The 19,281-nt window shown below is 43.5% G+C and overlaps 1 protein-coding gene across 1 annotated transcript in view; it reads left to right on the top strand.

Moving 5' to 3' along the window:
- Positions 1 to 19,281, top strand: part of ADRA1A (adrenoceptor alpha 1A) — a 104,233-nt gene that overhangs the window by 83,637 nt on the left and 1,315 nt on the right. The gene's annotated exons all lie outside the window — the stretch shown is intronic.

Below are 19,281 nucleotides of genomic sequence, written 5' to 3'. Positions count from 1 at the left end.
AGAGAACTATGTCTATATGTATCAAAAAAAGTACAAAAATTTCTTATCATATGACCCAGATTTCTTTATCTAGAAATTTATCTTGAGAAAATCCTCCATAATGTGCCTCTAACACTACCCATGCATTTATTTTATAGGTCTTTATATAGAGAAAACTCGGAAAGACCAAATCTTCAAATTAGGAAGAGTAGATACATAAATTTTATTATATTCACGTGATGAAATACTTTAAGATGTCATGAAAAATAGTGTTTGGAGTAAAAATAAAGTAGAAAAATGTTCATGATATATTAAGTGGAAAAAGTGTGGTCACAAAAGCATGTGCTATAAATACAATCCCAGTTGTTTAAAGTGTGTCCTTATTTCTAGACTGTAGCATAACAGTTTGACTTTTTTCATATGTGTGCACATTCCCATGCATGTATGTGGCACCATGATTGTGTATGCTACAGACCATACACATGGAGCATGTATTTGTTTTATCATTTTTAATTTTTTTTAAGTTTATTTATTTATTTTGAGAAAGAGACAGCACGAGTGGGAGAGGGGCAACAAGAGACAGAGAGAGAATCCCAAGTAGGACCAAACACAAAAAGCTGTGAGACTATGACCTAAACTGAAACCAAGAGTCGGATGCCTATCCAACGGAGCTAGCAAGGTGCCCCAGTTTTGTAATTTTTAACACAATATTTTTAAACTTACTTGCTATGATCTTTTACTTTTTTTAATTTTTCTTTTTAATTATTAAAAAAAATATTTTTAGTGTTTATTTTGAGAGAGAGAAAGAGAGAGAGAGAGAAGCATGAGTGTGGAGGGGTAGAGAGAGAGGGAGACACAGAATCCAAAACAGGCTCCAGGCTCTGAGCTGTCAGCACAGAGTCCGATGCAGGACTCAAACTCACGAACCACGAGATCACGACCTGAGCTAATGTCAGACACTCAACCAACTGAGTCACCCAGGTTGCCCCACTGTGATCTTTTACAAACTATTTTAGCTTCTAAACACAGATAAACCAATCCAAAACGAAAGTGACTATAAATGTTTATGTTAAGAAGTTTCTAGAAATTTCTGATTAATGGATTCAATGCGGCTTCATTTTTGTTGTCTAAATCTCATTTTGCCTGTGGGAATTTAGTGGTCAGCACTCAGTATTGCTTAGCAGCAGAGAAACAAGACAGCGGGTGGTGCAGATTCACAGCAAATTCAGTATTAGGGGGTGGCATGCAGGATCCAGACCCGGGCACAGGTGGGTTAGAACTTGGCTTCATGGGCTGATTGTTCTTTGGCAAGTCATTAAATTTCTTACGTCTCAGTTTCCTCATCTGTAAAATGGGGAGAAACAGTCTATACCTTACATGGTGTGATAAGGCAAAGCATGAGGTAATGCACTTAATACAAAGTGAGAAACTTGAACATGATCAATAATTTGCATCTGTTATTATGGTCATTTCTCTTAGCACCGCCACCATCCCCCTCATGGTGTCCTAGAGAGCTCTTGGAGGTATTATGATCCCATGAAATTTTAAAAGCCTTAAAACTTTAAAAACAGGGGCACCTGGGTGGCACAGTCGGTTAAGCGTCTGACTTTGTCTCAGGTTATGATCTCACAGTTCGTGGGTTCAAGCCCCACATCAGGCTCTGTGCTGACAACTTAGAGCCTGGGGCCTGTTTCAGATTCTGTGACTGCCTCTCCTCTGCTCACACTCTGTCCCTCTCTGTCTCACTCTCAAAAATAAATAAAGATTAAAAAAATAAAACCGTTAAAAACAGAACCAAACCATATCTGACTCCTAGGAGCCTTTTCATCTACGACAGACAAAAGCAAGAAACAGAAAGGCCAAATGTCCTTTCACAAGGAAAGAGTGCCAGAGAGAAATGCGATATAATTAATATGTGACCCTAGCTCCAGTCTGGACATAGCACACCTTGGATAAACACCCATCATTTGCCTAATAGGACTCAACCTAGTCCAAGAAAACCTTCAGATGAACAAAATTACCTTTCTTTTGTGTAGCCAAAAAGAAGTATTGGGCAACAGGCTGTCCAAGAAATGTGAACGTATGTCAGCATGAATGTACCTTTTCCCCAGCACACTGAATAAAGTACTCGAAGTACTTGGGGACCTCAGAGCAGCCTGGCTGGTCATGGTTTAAGGTGATAATGGAGCCCACAGGCTGTCTAAGAGGGCTCACAGGGTGGCCTGAGTCTTAGAGCCAGAACAGAAATTCCAGGCGCATCTCAATACAAAGACATACTCCTCACAGTCAGAACGTCTGGTTTCTGCCATTGAAAAGTATCCCTGTAGGTTAAAAATAGACAAGATGAAGACTAGTGAATAAGCAGGATACCCTGAACGATGCAGAGTTGATACACAGGAAAGAAGAAAGGGCTCAGATATGATGAATGCTTATGACCAGGCTCCGTGCCCACAAGTATGTGGGAACTGAGGCACAGAGAAGGGAAAAAACTTGCTCTGATAAGTGGACTTGTATGTGAACTGTCAGGATTTCCTTCCTGGGGAACACAAAGTGGCAAAAGCCTGTGGCAGGAATCGATATTTTTATGCAGCAAGGTAGATTGTAACTATTTTCATTTCCTCTTCTTCACTTCCCTGGACTCTGTGTTAAAGGATTACAGAGCTCAGTTCTTGTAGCCCTGGGCTTTGTCTAGGGTCTTTTTACAAGTGATAAGTCATACCTTCTGACCTAGTCTTACCTGATTGTTTTTAAGCAAACTTTATTAATAGAGTTTTGTCAAAAGCTTCTTTGACAGAATATAGTGTTCATGGTTTTGCATGTGTCCAACTGTGTCTATCCTGAACAAACAAAATTATTAACACTCAAGAATTGATTTCTATTTTGGGGCACCTGGGTGGCTCAGTAGGTTAAGCGTCTGACTTTGGTTCAGGTCATAATCTCACGATCCACAGGTTCGAGCTCTGCATTGGGCTCTGTGCTGACAGCTCAGAGCCTGAAGCCTGCTTCAGATTCTGCATCTCCTTCTCTCTTTGCCCCCCCCCCCCCACATTCTGCCTCTCTCTTTCTCTCAAAAGTAAATAAACATTTTTTTAATTTAAAAAAGAATTGATTTCTATTTTAATGATTTGGGTTATACATTTCTCTGCTTTCTGAAAAATAGTACATGAAACGTGTGATTAATTTTCTTCACCACTCAGATGATTGTTTTTGTACTGAACTTTGAGTACTGTAACACTGTGCACTATTTTCACTATAAAGCCAGTAAAACACAGACTGACTCTAACATAATCTGAAGGTTAAAAGCATGGGCTTTGGCATCCAACAAGTCTGGATTTGAATCTGAGCTCAGACATTTCTTAGTTTTCAGTTATACTCCTTAAGCTTTAGTTTCTTTATCTGTAAAATGAGGTTGATAATATATTCACATATGGCTGTATAGGGGAATTAAATGGGATAATGTTTGTGAAAAAACTTGCATGATGTCTGGCCTATAGTGAGAGTTCAATGAATGTCAATTTTATTCATGAACAGATATTTACTAAGCACCTGCAAAGCATCAAGTACAATTCCTATCTTGATGAAAGTTATATGTATAGGGAGAGACATTAAGAAAATCAATACACATTTAATCTTACAAAAACAGCTGTGACAGGTACAATGAATGAAAAGCATATGATGATTTGGTAGCATTTGACAAGAGAACTTATCCTGTAAGCTAGGATATGTGGATGTATAGAAAGAGATCATAGATAGCTTTCCTGATGAACTGGAATTTAGGCAAAGACCGGAAGGATGAAGAGGAATTACAAGAGGAATTCCACAAAGGGGGTGGAAATGGAGATAATATTCCATGCAAAGGGAACAGCAAGTGCAAAGGTCCTGGGGCAGAGAAGCATTCCATAAATCAAGAGAAGATCAGAATGATTAGAGGAGGAGTCAAGGAAAGTATGCAAGACAGGACAGAAAAGGGAAAGAAGACCCCGATCTGGACTTGGTGAACCATGTTAGTGATTTTAGATTTTATCTAAGAGCACTGGGAAGTATTTGAGACATAAAAGCACAGATGTTACTGAATTGGAGTTGCATTTCATAAAGATCATCCTAGAGAAAAGAGAGGATTATGCATGCATGCAGGAGACCAATGAGAGGGCTCTTACAGGTGACAGATTAGGCCATGACAGTGGACACAGAGATATGGGAAAGGGTTGGGCAGTTTTAGGTGGTATAATCTACTGGAGATATCAAGAACAAGGTATTTGGGTTGACTGCCAAGATTTTGTCACAAACACGTGAGTGAATAATAATAATCATTTCTAGAGAAAGGGAATGCTAGAAGACAAACAGGTCAGAGTGTGTCATTTTACATACATTAATGTCAAAGCCCTATAGATATCTAGGTAGAAATGCATACATGGATCATGAGCTCAATAAATGAACAAGAACTCAAACTATACATTTGATATCCAAATGCTAGCTGCAGATATTAACCGTGAAAGTGTCCATATTTTTTAGAGGCAGTTCTCTGAGAGATCCCAAATAATTGGAGATATGTCTACTCTTGCAATTGAAAGTTTTAATTGATTAATAATAGGAAGATTTTTGAAGTGAAGACCAGAATTATTAGTCCATTCCTCCCACTTACCAGCTCTGTAACCCTGAGCAAGTTTCCTACCCTTTCCCCATGTTTACATCCTTATCCATTTATAATCCAGATGTCAGTTTGGGGCTTTCAGTGCCTCCAGAGTTCATATGAGGTGGCTATAAATGACTTCACCGACAATTTAGATCAAAGCGTGTATATTGGATCCCAAGTAGTTAGTGAATAAAATTTAGGAATTATTGAAATATAGGTACTCGTCCCCCTCACAGAAAAAGGTAAGTCATGCTACGCAAATCATTCATCAGATCCAGTGACATGTCCATATCCTTATATGTGTGGACCTCTTAAAATGCTTCTAGTGCACAATGTCTTTATTGCAATATTGGAAAGAAAGCAAGACATTCAGAACAACCAACTTTTCTTTCCCGGTAGTGTTAGCTTCCTTAGGGGGTTCTAAAACTTTGGATTTAGACCATACCTTAAGGAATATCTTCATAGGATGCTTTAGGATGTGTGAATTCCCAGTGTGATACCTCAGGGATGGGTACTCTGAGATACTTTCGTTGAGAGGAAGAACAACTTCTGGGGCAGCCCGCATCTGACTTCCTACAGCTTCTAGCCATCGGTCAGAAGTCTAAGCCGGACCAATGTCCTAGTCTCCGAGTTGGCCTCTTTGCCCCTAGCGGACCCCTCTTTATTTATTCCTAGATAAATATACACCTTATAAAAAAAAAAAAACAAATTAGGAAAGCGGAAGCCTGCCAGGGACCACAAGTTCAAACACGTTTCTGTGCCATCCATTTGCCGACACTAATACTTATCTTGAGGCATGACATGGAGCTAACCTCTACCCACCAGAATCAAACAGGAATATACAAAAACAATGAGTGTCATTCTTTTCTTTTCTTTTTTAATGTTTATTTATTTATTTTTTGAGAGAGAGACAGCACAAGTAAGGGAGGGGCAGAGAGGCAGAGGAGGAGAGAGAATCCCAAGCAGGCCCCACTCTGTCAGCACAGAGGCCAACATGGGGCTCGAACTCACGAACTGTGAGATAGTGACCTGAGCTAAAACCAAGAATCAGACTCTTACTCCACTGAGCCACCCAGGCAACCCCAAGTATCATTATTTTCATTTTGACAGACTATGGAAGCTTTCCTCTCTTCCCGTGAAAATTTGTCTGTGAATGAAAGACAAATTGACAACTACAGCTACGCAAAAGTCCTGTGGCTTTAACACTTGCCCAGGGAGTGAGCCCGGCTGTGCTGGAGGCGCTTAGGAAGGTTATGGGTCCAAGCAACACATCCAGAAAATATTGTTTGTACTTATCAGATGTGTTCTGAATTCATCACCTAATCGGAACAAATACCGCGTAGGCATTTCAGAGGGGAATCATGAAAGTGGGGCACAGCCCTTCCCGAGAAATGGGACTGTTTTTGGTAACAGAACATCACAACACACAGCAGGGACCGGTTTCTTTCATGCTGGGAGCCGCACCGGCCTCGCTGGATGACAGTCACAGTGAGGAAATGGCAGCACTTATACAGCTCCTGCCATGAGAAACGAAAACTGGTATCTCCTTCTGCTACTACTGGCTCATGTTGGAAGTGAGGCTGCTGCTATTGATCAGGCCTCACAATATTCCAGATCAGACCGATATTCCCCACACAAATTGCTCATAAGGAAAAGCATATTCCTGCCTTTTCAAAAGAGACTTCAGATGAAAGCATTGTGGATGATTGTCAAAGGCTCTTCCTACTCTTGAATGCTGAGAACAAACTAAGGACTGATGTGTGTCGGGGAGGTAGGAGGAAGATGGGCATTGAGGAGGACATTTGTGGGGATGAGCACTGGGTGGTATATGGAAGCCAACTTGACAGCAAACTATTTGTAAAACAAACAAACAAACAAACAAACAAAACCAAAAGGCTCTTCCTCTGGGCCTTGCTGATCCAAGACTTACATAATAAAGGGGGCTAAGAACACAGAGTTACAATTGAGTCTGGCCCTGAGACAAAGAGCCTAATTTAGAGTTAAGGACAGATATCCACCCCCACCCACTTGTTTCTGCTTGGAGCATTTTCTGGCTTTGAATATGCTGATTGCACCCTGTGAAGGAACCTACTGAGGAACTTCTTCTTTTGTGATTATGGGAGCAAAGGTGTTTCCTGAAAGACCTGTTTTTCTTGATACTTCCACCTTAAACAAACAAGCTATTGACCCCTGCCCACAAAGAAGTAACTTCACCCTTTTTATGCTGAAAACTTTGTCTGGTATGCTAAAGATGCCTTCCTTCCCCATAGGATACGCATTTAAATCCCCCACCTCAATCACTATAGATAAAGATTATGCATGAGTCTTCTACAAATCTATGTTCTGGGAAATTCTTACATATCAAAGAAGTTTGTTATCAGAAATCATTGTCTAAGGCAAATGCCACTTCTGTGCCATCCCCCAAACACTTAATGATAAAATAAAGTTGAGCCCCAGTCAGAGAGGAGATGCCTGCCTGGTGACCAGAAAGACTCTCAGGCCTCTCTCATCCCTCCCTCGCCGACACCATCCATCCTTCAGGGACCCCTGGAGCCCGGCCGGAGCCGGTCTCCAACACTTTCAGACTGCCACAAATGCACTTGCCCCTGCCTTTGGCTTTTCTTCACCATTTTCCTTATTTTTCAGGCATCTTTATTCCTGACTCAGGAATCTTGCAGGACTTTCTGAAGCCCTGTCATCACTACCACTGACACAGTTAGAAATTCATGAGTGGTTTCTATTCTCTGGCCTTAGGAAGACTTATTAGTTGATATGGTTTCTTCTGGTTGGCACTTATTTATTAATTTTTAATAATTAATCAATGATATATCAGCCCCTATGACCCCAAACCACGTCCTAGTGAACTAACGATACTGTATCAGTCGGTTCAACTCCTGTGGGTTATAATTTTCTACTTTTCTGGAATACTAGGTAGAGCCTTTGAATGGGCACTTGGGTCACCATCTCTATTAACTTGGTATGTAGCAGAGTCTTCCAAACCTCTGGACTTCATAAGTGCTAGTACAGAATTTGAACTTAACCTTGAACTCAGTGAAGAGTCCTTGAAATGATTTGATCAAGGAAGATACAATCAAGTTTGCTTTCCTAGAATCTCTCTGGCTACAGTGTGGGCAGTGGGTTGGAAGGAGGTAAGCCTGGAAATTGGTCCTACCTGGAGCTGACATATGGTCCTACCTGGAGATGATGGTGGCCTGAACTAGGATGGATGGTGACAAGGAGAAAGAAGATTCAGTCGTCTGGGCTGGGAGACTAAGGAATGTCACAGAGGAATGGGAGACTGAAAGGTAGAGGGTGATGGTGGGTTTCCAGGGGGGACAACTTCGGGGATAGAGTGCCATCTACTGAAGATGGATGGAGCAGAGGAGAAAGAGCAGGTTTGGGGAGAGAGAGTGGGGTCCGTTGGGTTATGTTAAGGATGAAATTATTCGGAAACATCAGGAAAGATGTCCGGTTATAGTTGTGCATGCAGAACTGGAGCTCAGGAGCCAGAGGTGGACTAGGATAGAGATTTGACAGTCATCAAGGCAAAGAAGGAAATTGAAGCCATGGAAATGGTTAAGCTTCCCCGACAGCTTTCTTCCCTGTTTGAATGTCAGAGAGTTCTCAGTTGAGACTACAGAAGGTTTGCCTAAGTTTAAAAAGAGTGAGGTTGTCCGCAGCCAGCAAAACTGAGATTTTTCAATATTGCCTCTATTATGAAAGACAGAAGCATGGTCAACTCTTGGTTTCAAAGATGTCTGTAATTAAAACAGTGCCATACTCTATTGCCTTTTTTATTTTTTGTTTTTTAAAGTTTATTTATTTATTTTTAGAGAGAGAGATAGAGAAAGTGAGCAGGGAAGGGGCAGAGAGAGAGGGGGACAGAGAATCCCAAGCAGGCTTCATACTATCAGCACAGAGCCCAGTGCAGAGCTTGAATTCATGTCCCTAAATCATGATTCGAGCCAAATCCAAGAGTCAGACACATAACCAAATGAGCCACTCAGGGCCCCTCTATCGCCTTTTTAAATTAAAGAGAAAAATTTTCTGATCCCTTTTGCATTTTAAAATTGGTTTGCCCAGCTGTATTTAGAAGCCATATTATGGCTTCCAAAAAGGCACTGTATATTTTGAAAACAAGCTATTAAAATGCCTATGCATTGGGACACCTGGGGGCTTAGTCAGTTAGGTGTCCGACTTTCGCTTAGGTCATGATTTCGCGGTTCGTGGGTTCGAGCCCCGCGTCGGGCTCTGTGCTGACTGCCAGCTCGGAGCCTGGAGCCTGTTTCAGTCTGTGACTCCCTCTCTCTCTGACCCTCCCCTGCTCACGCTGTCTCTCTCTCTCTCTCTCCTAGAAATTAAAAAAAAAAAAAACATTAAAAAAATGCCTATGCATGTATGTTATGTCAGCTTGAATACCACCTGTTTTGGTGGAAGTGACATACTCAGCTGGTCTGGTCCAGCTGGAGCCTAGCGCTGGAGAGAGGTAACAAGGGTCCACAGGCAACCCCCAATCCTAGCTTAATTTGGACAGGGGTGGGAGGGGGATGCCAGAGCTAGGAATGGAGATCAAAGTATTATTCAGATTCTGCCTTAAACAGAGCTAGCTGATACCCCTGGAGGATGGCCATAGGATCAGGGGACATGCCTCTGGGTGAGCCAGTGAGAGGACCTGGTATGTCATTTCCAAGTAGGGAATTGTCCAGAGAACTTGGATTTGGCATCCTTACAAGCAGTCCAGAACCAAAAGTCCATCTGCCTGCTCGCCTGTTTACCTCTTACTAGAAGAGCGCCAGCCAGCTTGCCCTTGTCCTCCTGGCAAGACTCCGGGATGAAACCTGCCTTAGCCGTTCAGCTGAATGTGAAGGGACATCATTCTGAGAAACTCCCGTGCTTCCTCCCTGGGTGACCGATTTGGGTCATTCATGTCCCCGCTTCAGATTTGTGGCATTTGGCCTTGGATTTGCAACCCACAGATATGAGAAGCTGCCGCTGACAGCCTCGTAATTACAGGCTTTGACCTTTCCTACGAGACCCTATAAAATCTCTTTATAAGTACTAGAAGTAATAATTTCATGAAGTGCCTGAGACTTAGCTGTATAACATTGTTTGTAGAATGGTTTTGTTTTCACGTAAATCTGAGGGTCTCACAGATCGGGAAGATAAAGGGTTGGAATGTGAGTTAAGATCATCCCTCTTTCTCCATGGAAACATATTTCTAGCTGTAAGCAATTGAAGCCGGAGTTTTATTCAAAATGCCGTTTTCTCCCATCAACAAATGTCATTCCCTGATGCAGCAGATATTTACTGAGAATTGTGTTCATCCCTGAGGGAGATGTAAGTAAGGGATAAGATGTGGGCTGTGTGTTTAGTGGGACTCGAACTGTAAGGATTGAACGTGCCACTCATGCAGCAGTGTTCATCATGGCTTACTGTATGCCATAGACTGTCATAGGCATTAGGGAAGCAGCAGCGAAATGGAAAGACAACAACTCTGCACCTCAGGGAGTTTATGTTCAAGAAACGCTGCGGGGCAGGGGGGTGGGCAGAGAAGAAAGTATGGAAGATGGTGAAGAGTGCTACAGAAAAATGCTGAGGTCCAGTTGCCGAGGGGGAATGGGGGAGAAGACAAGATAGACTGCCATGTGGGAAGGGTTCATGGATGAGCTGGGGTTTGAACACAGCTTTGAAGTTAGACTATCAGAATGGATTCCAGTTGGAATGGAGGGAGAGAAGGGGGACAGTCACTGAGAGGGGAGCAGGAGAGTGAAGGGGAGAGCCATGTGAGCTGAGGCCATAATCACCTTGATGGATTAACCAAGTTACAGCAAACAGTCTACCATAGCAAAAGGAAAGCCTTGGTGTTGGGAATTAACAATTCAATTTCCCGAACATTTATTGGAAGTACTCACAGAACGTAAACTCCAAGAACAGGAACCTTACTGTTGTAGCCCCAGTGTCTACAAAAGGCTCTCTCATTGAGGGTGCCAAGTGCATCATTTGTTACATGAATGAGTAATGGGTGAGGAGGTTGTGCAAAGCTGGTGACACCAAATGATGAAGGGCCTTGAGTGCCAGGCGACAAGCTTGAATTTGACCTTATGAGCAATGCAAAGATTCATGACACACATCCTGACCAATCTCACCATGATGAGGTTCCCTTAACTGTATTACTGAGCTCCTTGAAAATCCTCCTGTCCTTTTAGTTCTTTGTGAAAAATTTTTCTCATGGCTTCCAGCAGTTTCTTCTCTTCCTGTCCCATCCCCTTGGAGATGACCAGATGACCAGCATCATAGCCACTCAGCAGCCCCCATATTACCAAGGGGCACAGGAGCCCTGGCTGCCAGCAGCCGGCTCATGCCATGCTCCGTGCCAAAGAACAAATGCTGTTCCTGCTCTGTGTAACTCAGTGTTGCCGGGCCTCAGGGTTGCATGTGTCCTTCACAGGTGTACCTCATGACCACAGCTCTTGTATGTCTTTTCTCAGCCCTTCTTCCCTTCTAGCTTAGACATAAATCTCCAGGAAGGACATTAGTATGTCCTCTTCAAAACCTAACCCAAAACCTTGGGCTCCCTCCCTTCCAGGCTACCCTCCTCCCTTCTGGCCATCCCTCTCAGGGTGCCTTAATCATCTCACTTGACATGGGACTAATGCTCACTTTTGACCATTTCAGTTTTCCTAGAGGTGAATGATAGGGGCCAAGGGGGCGGTAACGATGACCTGGTGCAAACCTTTCATTTTACAGATGTGGAGACCAAGGCTCAGGAAGGGAGAGTGACTCACCCAGCTCTAAACAATGATCTGAGCCTTCTTGGTCCCTGGTCCTGAACTCCCTTGCTTTCTGAGTGGGAAGGTGGCACCATCCCGACAAGGCTGCAGGGCAATGAGTTGGGCACTGTTGGCTTAACAGTGATCAAGGCAGGAAGGGAAGAAACCCTTCATGCTCTGCCTCCACAGTGCAGGGGTGCTGGGATGGGTGTGGAAGGCAAAGGTGAGTCTTAAAGGTGTTTCATAGGAAAACATCAGTGAGCCTTGGTGACTGGTTGGAATGTAAGAGACAAATACACATCCTCCTTTCAGACACTGAAACAGACGATGAACTTGCACTCCAGCAAGAACAGCCTGGGCCCCTGCCGCCATAGGGATTATCGTGTGCTCTAAAGGATAAGACAAGCAAAGAACACACGTAGGATGGGGGTGGGTGAAATGGGTGAAGGGGGTCAAAATGTACACCCTTCCAGTTATAAAACAAGTCAGAGGCTGCAACAGACAGCATGTGACTACAGTTAATAACACTGTATTGCAGACTTGAAAGGTGCTAAGAGAGTAAATCTGAAAAGTCTTCATCACAAGAAAAAAAATTTTTGAGAACTTACAAACCACGACATGTGCCACAAAAGAAAGAAACCACGCCAGGTTGAGGACCGCTCTTCTTTAGACTGGGTGGTTAGAGAAAGCTTTTTGTGTAGAGATGATAAGATGTTTCAAATGGAAGACATCAAACAATGGTGACCCTAATGAACGTGGCAACATTTGAGAAATAAACCAGTTCATGAAAGGAGAGCACTTTTAAGGAAACAACCTGTAAAAGAACACGATGGCTGGGGTGCCTGGGTGGCTTAGTCGGTTAAGTGTCCGACTTTCGCTTAGGTCATGATCTCGTGGTTCGTGGGTTCGGGCCCCGCGTCGGGCTCTGTGCTGACTGCCAGCTCAGAGCCTGGAGCCTGTTTCAGTCTGTGACTCCCTCTCTCTCTGACCCTCCCCTGCTCACGCTGTCTCTCTCTCTCTCTCCTAGAAATAAATAAAAATATTAAAAAAAAAAAAGAACATGATGGCTTAACTGCTAGCATTTTCCCAAATCAAGTTCTGTTTGGTTAAGTAAAGGAGGAAAAAGTCTTTCTGGCTTTTGAAAGCATTTGAATTATTGATACATTTCAAAAGGAAACACAGCACACAAGATGATCTTGTGTGCGGTGGGTCTAACACAGCTGGGCACTAGGTCTTCTCCCCCGAGTTATCGTAGGTGTTGGGACCAAACCATGTGTTCTGGAAGACCCGGTCCCCTTTCTAAAAGGAGAAATACTGGTTGGGGCTTTGACAACTGGCAAGAGAAACCTTTTGTAGAGCTTTGCTTTGAGCAGCTTGGACTCTTCCAGAGTAAAATCCCTAGTTCTGCAGAACCACATTTGGCCAGCCAGAAGGGTCCCATAAAAACTGTCTCCCAATTGGGGCACCTGGGTAGCTCAGTCAGTTAAGCGTCCAACTCTCCATTTCGGCTCAGATCATGATCTCAGTTTGTGGAATCAAGCCCTGCACCAGGCTCTGTGCTGACCTTGTGGAGCCTGTTTAGATTCTCTCTCCTTGGGATGCACTTACCTTCTTCCCATGCTTGGAACATATGGAGCGCTTTTCTGCCTCAGGACCTTTGTGTCAGCTCTTCTCTCTGCCTAGAACACTCAGTCGTTTCTCATCCTTGAGAACAAAACTTAAATTTCACCTCCATCAGGCCTGCTCTGAGCATCGGATCTAAAGAATCCCTCTCTCTCTGCCTTTCCCCAACTCGTGCTTTCTCTCTCCCTCCAAATAAATAAATAAACTTTTTAAAAAAAGTGTCTCCCACTTGCAGAACTGTGAGGTATGAGAGAATGTCTCCCGGGTGACCTCTTTCCTTGCCTGGGCTGGAAGAAGCAGTGGTTCTTGACATTGGAAACTGGAGGCTAATGTACCCCAGTCCCTGAGGAAGGGGAAAAGGGCCAGCACCACCATCTGCACTGTGCAGTCTCTGTAGTGCCCCAGGTTTCTCCTGTTCCATGATGTTCCAAGTGTACCCAGCACATGGTGTGCCTCCTTCCCCCTACTCACTGCACCCTGCCACACTTCCCAGCCTTCCTCTGCATGACTGCTATCCCAGCTTCCTGCCAGAAAGCTCATAAAAGACTTGACATCTTAACTCTCTAAAAGGAGCTCCCAAACACACGCAAGCCCAGAACTGTACTATTTCAAGCCTCAGGTAAATAGAAGAAAAGAGCAGGTCCTTCTAAAGAGGCGTTGAACTAACATTGTCCTGCCTCGTTTGTAAGCTTGATGCTGTCATTGGGAGAACTGAGCTTGGTGAGGTGCACCAGACAGAGGTACAGCTTGTTCTCAGGAGCTGGGAGCCAGGCTTCACAAACTTTTGTGTCCCCGGGACCACAGTGAGAAGCCAGTGGAAGCTGAATCCTCTTCTCAGGAAAATGAATCTCTAAGGTACACAGACTTGTATTTTCACGTCGTGGGAGGTCTATCCATGAATCTGAAGTTTGAGAGCTCAAATCTGGCCAGCATTGTTAGATATTCTGGCCATCATTCTAGGTGGAGAACCTAGACTCTTGTCTGGCTGAGGACTGCCCAAAGGTGGACCCTGGATGAACCTCAGGAGGGCTCAGGCATGTCACTGTGACAGCCAAATGGGGAGCTCAACACAGAGGCATCTGGTAGATTTCAGGGATGATAAGAAACGTGGGCCTATGCTTACCCTCTGATTCCTATGGCTTTTCCCTGGGGTTTTGTTCAATGGGGCAGAGTTTGCTTCTTGGTAAGAAGATGCCAAGTGATCTGGCCTGAATGTGGCTTGGCACTGAAACATCCTGGCCTGGGGAGCTGGCCACCTCTTTGTAGGACAGCTTGGATTTCTCCTCTGTTCATTGGATGCATACCAGTCACATTAGACTGGTACCACACTCACAGACAGACCACTGGTTGGCCGAGGAAAAACAATTAAGGGTCCATTTTTCCCATAGTCACATAATATTAGCTTCTTCTTTTGGAGTCCACAGTTTGCTTGTTTGTTTTTTAAGTTTATTTATTTATTTTTGAATGAGAGGCAGAGAGAGCAAGGGGGGGAGGGACAGAGAGAGAAGGAGGCCGAGAGAATGTCAAGAAGGTTCCACGTTGTCAGCACAGAGCCTGATGTGAGACTCAAACTCACAAACCATGAGATCCTGACCTGAGCTGAAACCAAGAGTTGGATGCTTAACTGACTGAGCCACCCAGGCACCCCTGGAGTCCACAGTTTTTTAATTGGATTCATCTAAGCTCCAAGTTTCAGAATGTGACACCCTATAGATGGGCTATTCCAAGATCATTGCCCACTGTGCTTTTGTCCAGTGTCTGAACAGTACCTACCAGTTCTTAAATGCTATAGTTATTGATAGTGCTGCTCTCCTCCACTTTGCTTCTCATTGTCTCTGAAAGACAATGACATGACAATAGCTGGACCTAACTGCCATTCATACTCCCCTGCCATGGTGGGGCTGCTAAATGGCACACAAAACCAGGTGCTGGGTGATGCAGAGCTGAGTCTGGGTCTAGGCCTGGCGGAACCACAAATGAGCGGGTGATATCGTAGGAACCATTCCTTTCCTCAGCCTTACTGTCTTCAACTGTTATGGAGGGAAGGCAGTGCTGGTGAGGCTCTAAGTTTCTGCCAGTCCCTACATTCTGGTGTTCTGTGACTCCAGCTAATTAGGGCTTATCATAACCCAGTGTCTCTTGAAGTTGTCATTAAGATAGATGTCAGGTTTTCAGGTGGGTGAAACAAAGTGTGGAAGCTGGAAGGTTAAAATGGAGAAGACTGACTCACAGCTTTCTGCTTCCATACCATATCACTCTGATTCTGAGGGAGTTGAACAGCAGAGGAACCTTCTAATTACCAGCACTGCTTTGGAATTTGAGAACTCCATTTGTATCCTCGCTACCTTTTAGAGTGAACTGTACTGGCAGAACACTCATTAAGGAGACCAACATTGGCAGAAAAAATTGGTTTTCTCTTGTGTTGGGGGCATTGAGAGAAAACATTGCTGTAACTTTGTACCTAAGATATGGCTATAAGTGGCCAAGACTTCACTTCAGTGGCTCTCAGTGTCCCCTATCATAAGCTTACATGTGAAGCCTGGATCAGAAATGAAAGGTCACGTGTTCCCAACGGAGAGGACATTGAGTGATGAGCCTTAATTGGTGTCATTTGAAACCATTAGCTTTACTTTCCCCTTGAAATCTAGAGGCCTCAACAGTGGATTCTGAACATTCACTTCAAGGGTGAAGATGTTAGTGGTGTTCAGGGATGCACTCATCTGGCCAAGTTTTAGTTGACCAAGATGTTTGGAGGGTCCCCAAAAGACAAGAATCAGAAATTCTGTAACAGGACCAAATAATGGAAGGAAACTCAGTGAAGGAAAGAGTCCCTAGGGACTTGAGGATTTTCCAAAGCTCAAGACTTTACCCAGGCAGGTTATGACCTGAGGAATGACCAAGGAATGATCTGACCTGTGGGGTGAGGGTCTCAGACATTTAAGCTGGGAGCAGTTTGATCCCTTTGAAGCAGAGTCTGGACAGGGGGTGTTGAGGAACACAAGAAGCTTATGGAGTCAAGAGAAATAGGAGCCTCTGCGTTCATGTGAGTAATTAAAAAATCTGGCTTTTCCTATGAAAGATGATGAGAAAAACTACAGTGTTAGATCCCAGATGATGCGGCAGGGAGAAAAAGATAGTGAAACACTATTACAGAGGAAACCAGAGGATTAAACAGAAACTGGGCAGAAAATGGGAAAGAAAGAAAAAGCAGCTGGAGAAGGAAAGAACCAGCAAGAAGAGAGGTACAGGGCTACAGCTGTCAAGCAGAGAAGAAAGCCAGGCCACATCCAGGAAGCAGAGTCATGGGGAGGACAGGGGTCAACAGTTCAATCAGTAATAACTGGAAGGAGGCCTCCGAGATGCAAGCACTGTGCTGGGTTCTAGAGCTCCCTGAGTGAGCAACACTAATGCCACACAGTTTCAGATGGTGTTTATGGTCTAGTCATAGGCACCCAGGTCAGAGGTGCTGGTCCCCCAACCAGTGGGTTCCACCCTGGTGCACCATGCCATGGTGACTGGAAAGCAGGAGTAGCATGATCCAATAGCCTTCCCATCCTAAAAAGCATCATCATCAAGAAGAAAAGGATCTGAGAAGAAACTGAGGCTGAGGATAGAAACAGTAGGGGTTACCAAAAAGACAGTGCCTGGGTGGAAAGGTTTGGACAAAGAAGGAGCTGGCTGGATGAGGGGACCCTGCTTGGGACCAGGCAGCAGCACCTGTTTTCCAAGCCAGGTCCCAGCTCAATCTCCTTTCCTAGGGGAGGAAAAATGAACAACAGAAAGAGATTGAAGGATGTGAATAAGGAGGGAAACAACCCATGCTGGCTTTTCTCATCTTTTTGTAAGGTTCCTGAAGCTTCCTTCAATTGAATACCTCTCCTAATTTCCACCAGCAGCTGCTGAAAGAGAATAACCCCCAAGGGAGGATGAACACCACCAGGCAGAGAAGTGGCTCCCACCACTTGCTCCTGTGGGACTGTCAGATTGGGAGGGGGCAGATAGTGCTGGGTTTAGATACATCTAGGTGCTATCATACACCTAATGGAATAAATTAAAAGGGATTCATTTATGGGAAGGCCTCCAGAAAAATCTCCCAATCAGTCTAAAAAGCCAACGTCTAGAGATTTGCTTAGATTACTCAAGACAAAATCGCCAGAGCATTAATGCTGGAGACCATCTGACATTTTAATCTTACTGTAAAAACATTTTAACCATCTCCCTGTCTCACCCTATACCCCAGCTGCAGGGAGGAGAAGGTGTTTTGAGCACATAGACGGGAGACCAGTATTTACCTCTTAAACCTCTTAAACTATGGATACAGCAGGAAGGCCAGTATAGAGAAAGCCCAAGAACCCAGTTCTGGGTCCGCCAGATCTGGAGTTCAAAGAGGCTCAAGGGAGAGAAGAGATTTATTGAGATTTATGAATGCAGAACTGGACTCTGTGAGCCTAGTGTCTTTGAGGGGATTGTGGGAAATTCCAGGGTTCCCAAATCACTTTATAAGCATTCACATTCATAATTCATATATTTTTGTCTTTGTTATTGGAATTCTTCAAATAAGAGAAATCCGCTCCCCTGCCTACCTGATTTACAGAATAGTGAGATTCCCCAGACCAGGTGTACCCCGCTCATATATCCTCATTAAGCCGAGGCTGAGGCATGTCTTTGTGAAGAGGGTTCACTTAATCATGTCACCAGCACTATTAGAAAGAAGTAGTGGGTGATGTATAGGCATCATAATGTAAGATGATTTTTTTCTAGAGCTGACCATATTTACACAAAACCACGAGTTATGTTGTCATTGGTCACTTTCTCCACCTCTTAAATGAAGTTTGAAAAAACCTCTTTCCAATTTCGCTTCTCCCAACTGTCCATCACCCCCATACACCATGTCCCTTCCCAAGAGATGTGTTATTCCAGTATATTTTGAGATTCCATAAAGAAACACAGGTCCTAAAATTTCAAAGATAATACATGCTCCCATCAACCACCGTCCCATTTTGTCGTCTTTGGTTCTGCAATATCTAAGTTCACTTTTTGCTTGTATTTGTGAGATCTGCTGCTAAATTTCAAGACAGCGTTTGCCATATTGGATGTTAAGTGCACCCAATCCTCTGTCATGACTTTGACGGGTCTGGCAAGCCGAGGGAAAAAGAGAGACAGGAAATCAAGATCTTAGGCTGAAGCAGAAGAAAAAAGTTGTGCAGAGAATAAAGAACACTGTGAGTTCTGTACCCATCACTATGGTAGTGATTTGCTACTATATTCGTGACAACCTTTTCAATAATTATCTTTTAAATTTGAAAATTGAGGAGGGCACTTGTGGGGATGAGCACTGGGTGTTATATGGAAACCAACTTGACAATAAACTATTTATAAAAAAATTTTTAAATAAAAAAATAAATAAAAGAAAAAAATTGAAAATTGAGAAATTAAAAAAGATAATCCCTAAGACTGTTCATGCACTAAGTGTCCATGGCTTTGTGACTCTACTACCAAGAGCTACATAACAGTTACTGTAGAAGATGTAAAGAGGTCTGAAACTGAATTCCTCCCATGTAAATTAGTGGATAAGACTTGAGCAGGTAAAGAGGATGGGAAAGAGCATTTTAGACATCAGGTCCCAACTTTCAGGACAGTAATGAATGCAGTTAGAGTAAAAATATTAATGGTAGAAAGCTAGCTTATGTGGAGTACTTTGAAGGACCCTGAAGGTCAAGTGATGGACAAACATTTGGCAGCCATTACAGCATGTTAAGCAGGGTAGTATCCAAAGGCAGCATCAAAAATAATTGGTATAATTTCAGCATAGTAGAAAATCACTGGCCAAAAGTTGGCAAAGCCAATATTTTGTGAAATTTTGATTCTCATTAAAATATATAATCCCCCTACAGAAATGCTGATGCATAGGAGCACATGTACCCCAATGTTCATAGCAGCACTCTCAACAATAGCTAAAACATGGAAAAAGCCTAAGTGTCCATCAACTGACCAATGGATCAAGAAGATGTGGTTTATCTATACAATGGAATACTACATGGCAATGAGAAAGAATGAAATCTGGCCGTGTGTAACAACACAGGATGGACCTGAGGGTGTTATGCTGAGTGAAATAAGTCAGGCAGAAAAGGACAAATATCATATGTTTGGACGTATAGGAGGATTAGGAGGAACTTAACGGAGGACCATGGGGGAGAAGAAGGGGGGAAATGGTGGGGGAAAGGGAGAGAGGCAAACCATGAGAGACTCTTGAATACTGAGAAACAAACTGAGGAC

This window comes from Hyaena hyaena, unplaced genomic scaffold (genome assembly GCF_003009895.1).
Source record: "Hyaena hyaena isolate Hyena2069 unplaced genomic scaffold, ASM300989v1 scaffold_370, whole genome shotgun sequence".
Classification (NCBI taxonomy): domain Eukaryota; kingdom Metazoa; phylum Chordata; class Mammalia; order Carnivora; family Hyaenidae; genus Hyaena; species Hyaena hyaena.
This window is presented reverse-complemented; position numbering and strand designations above follow the sequence as displayed.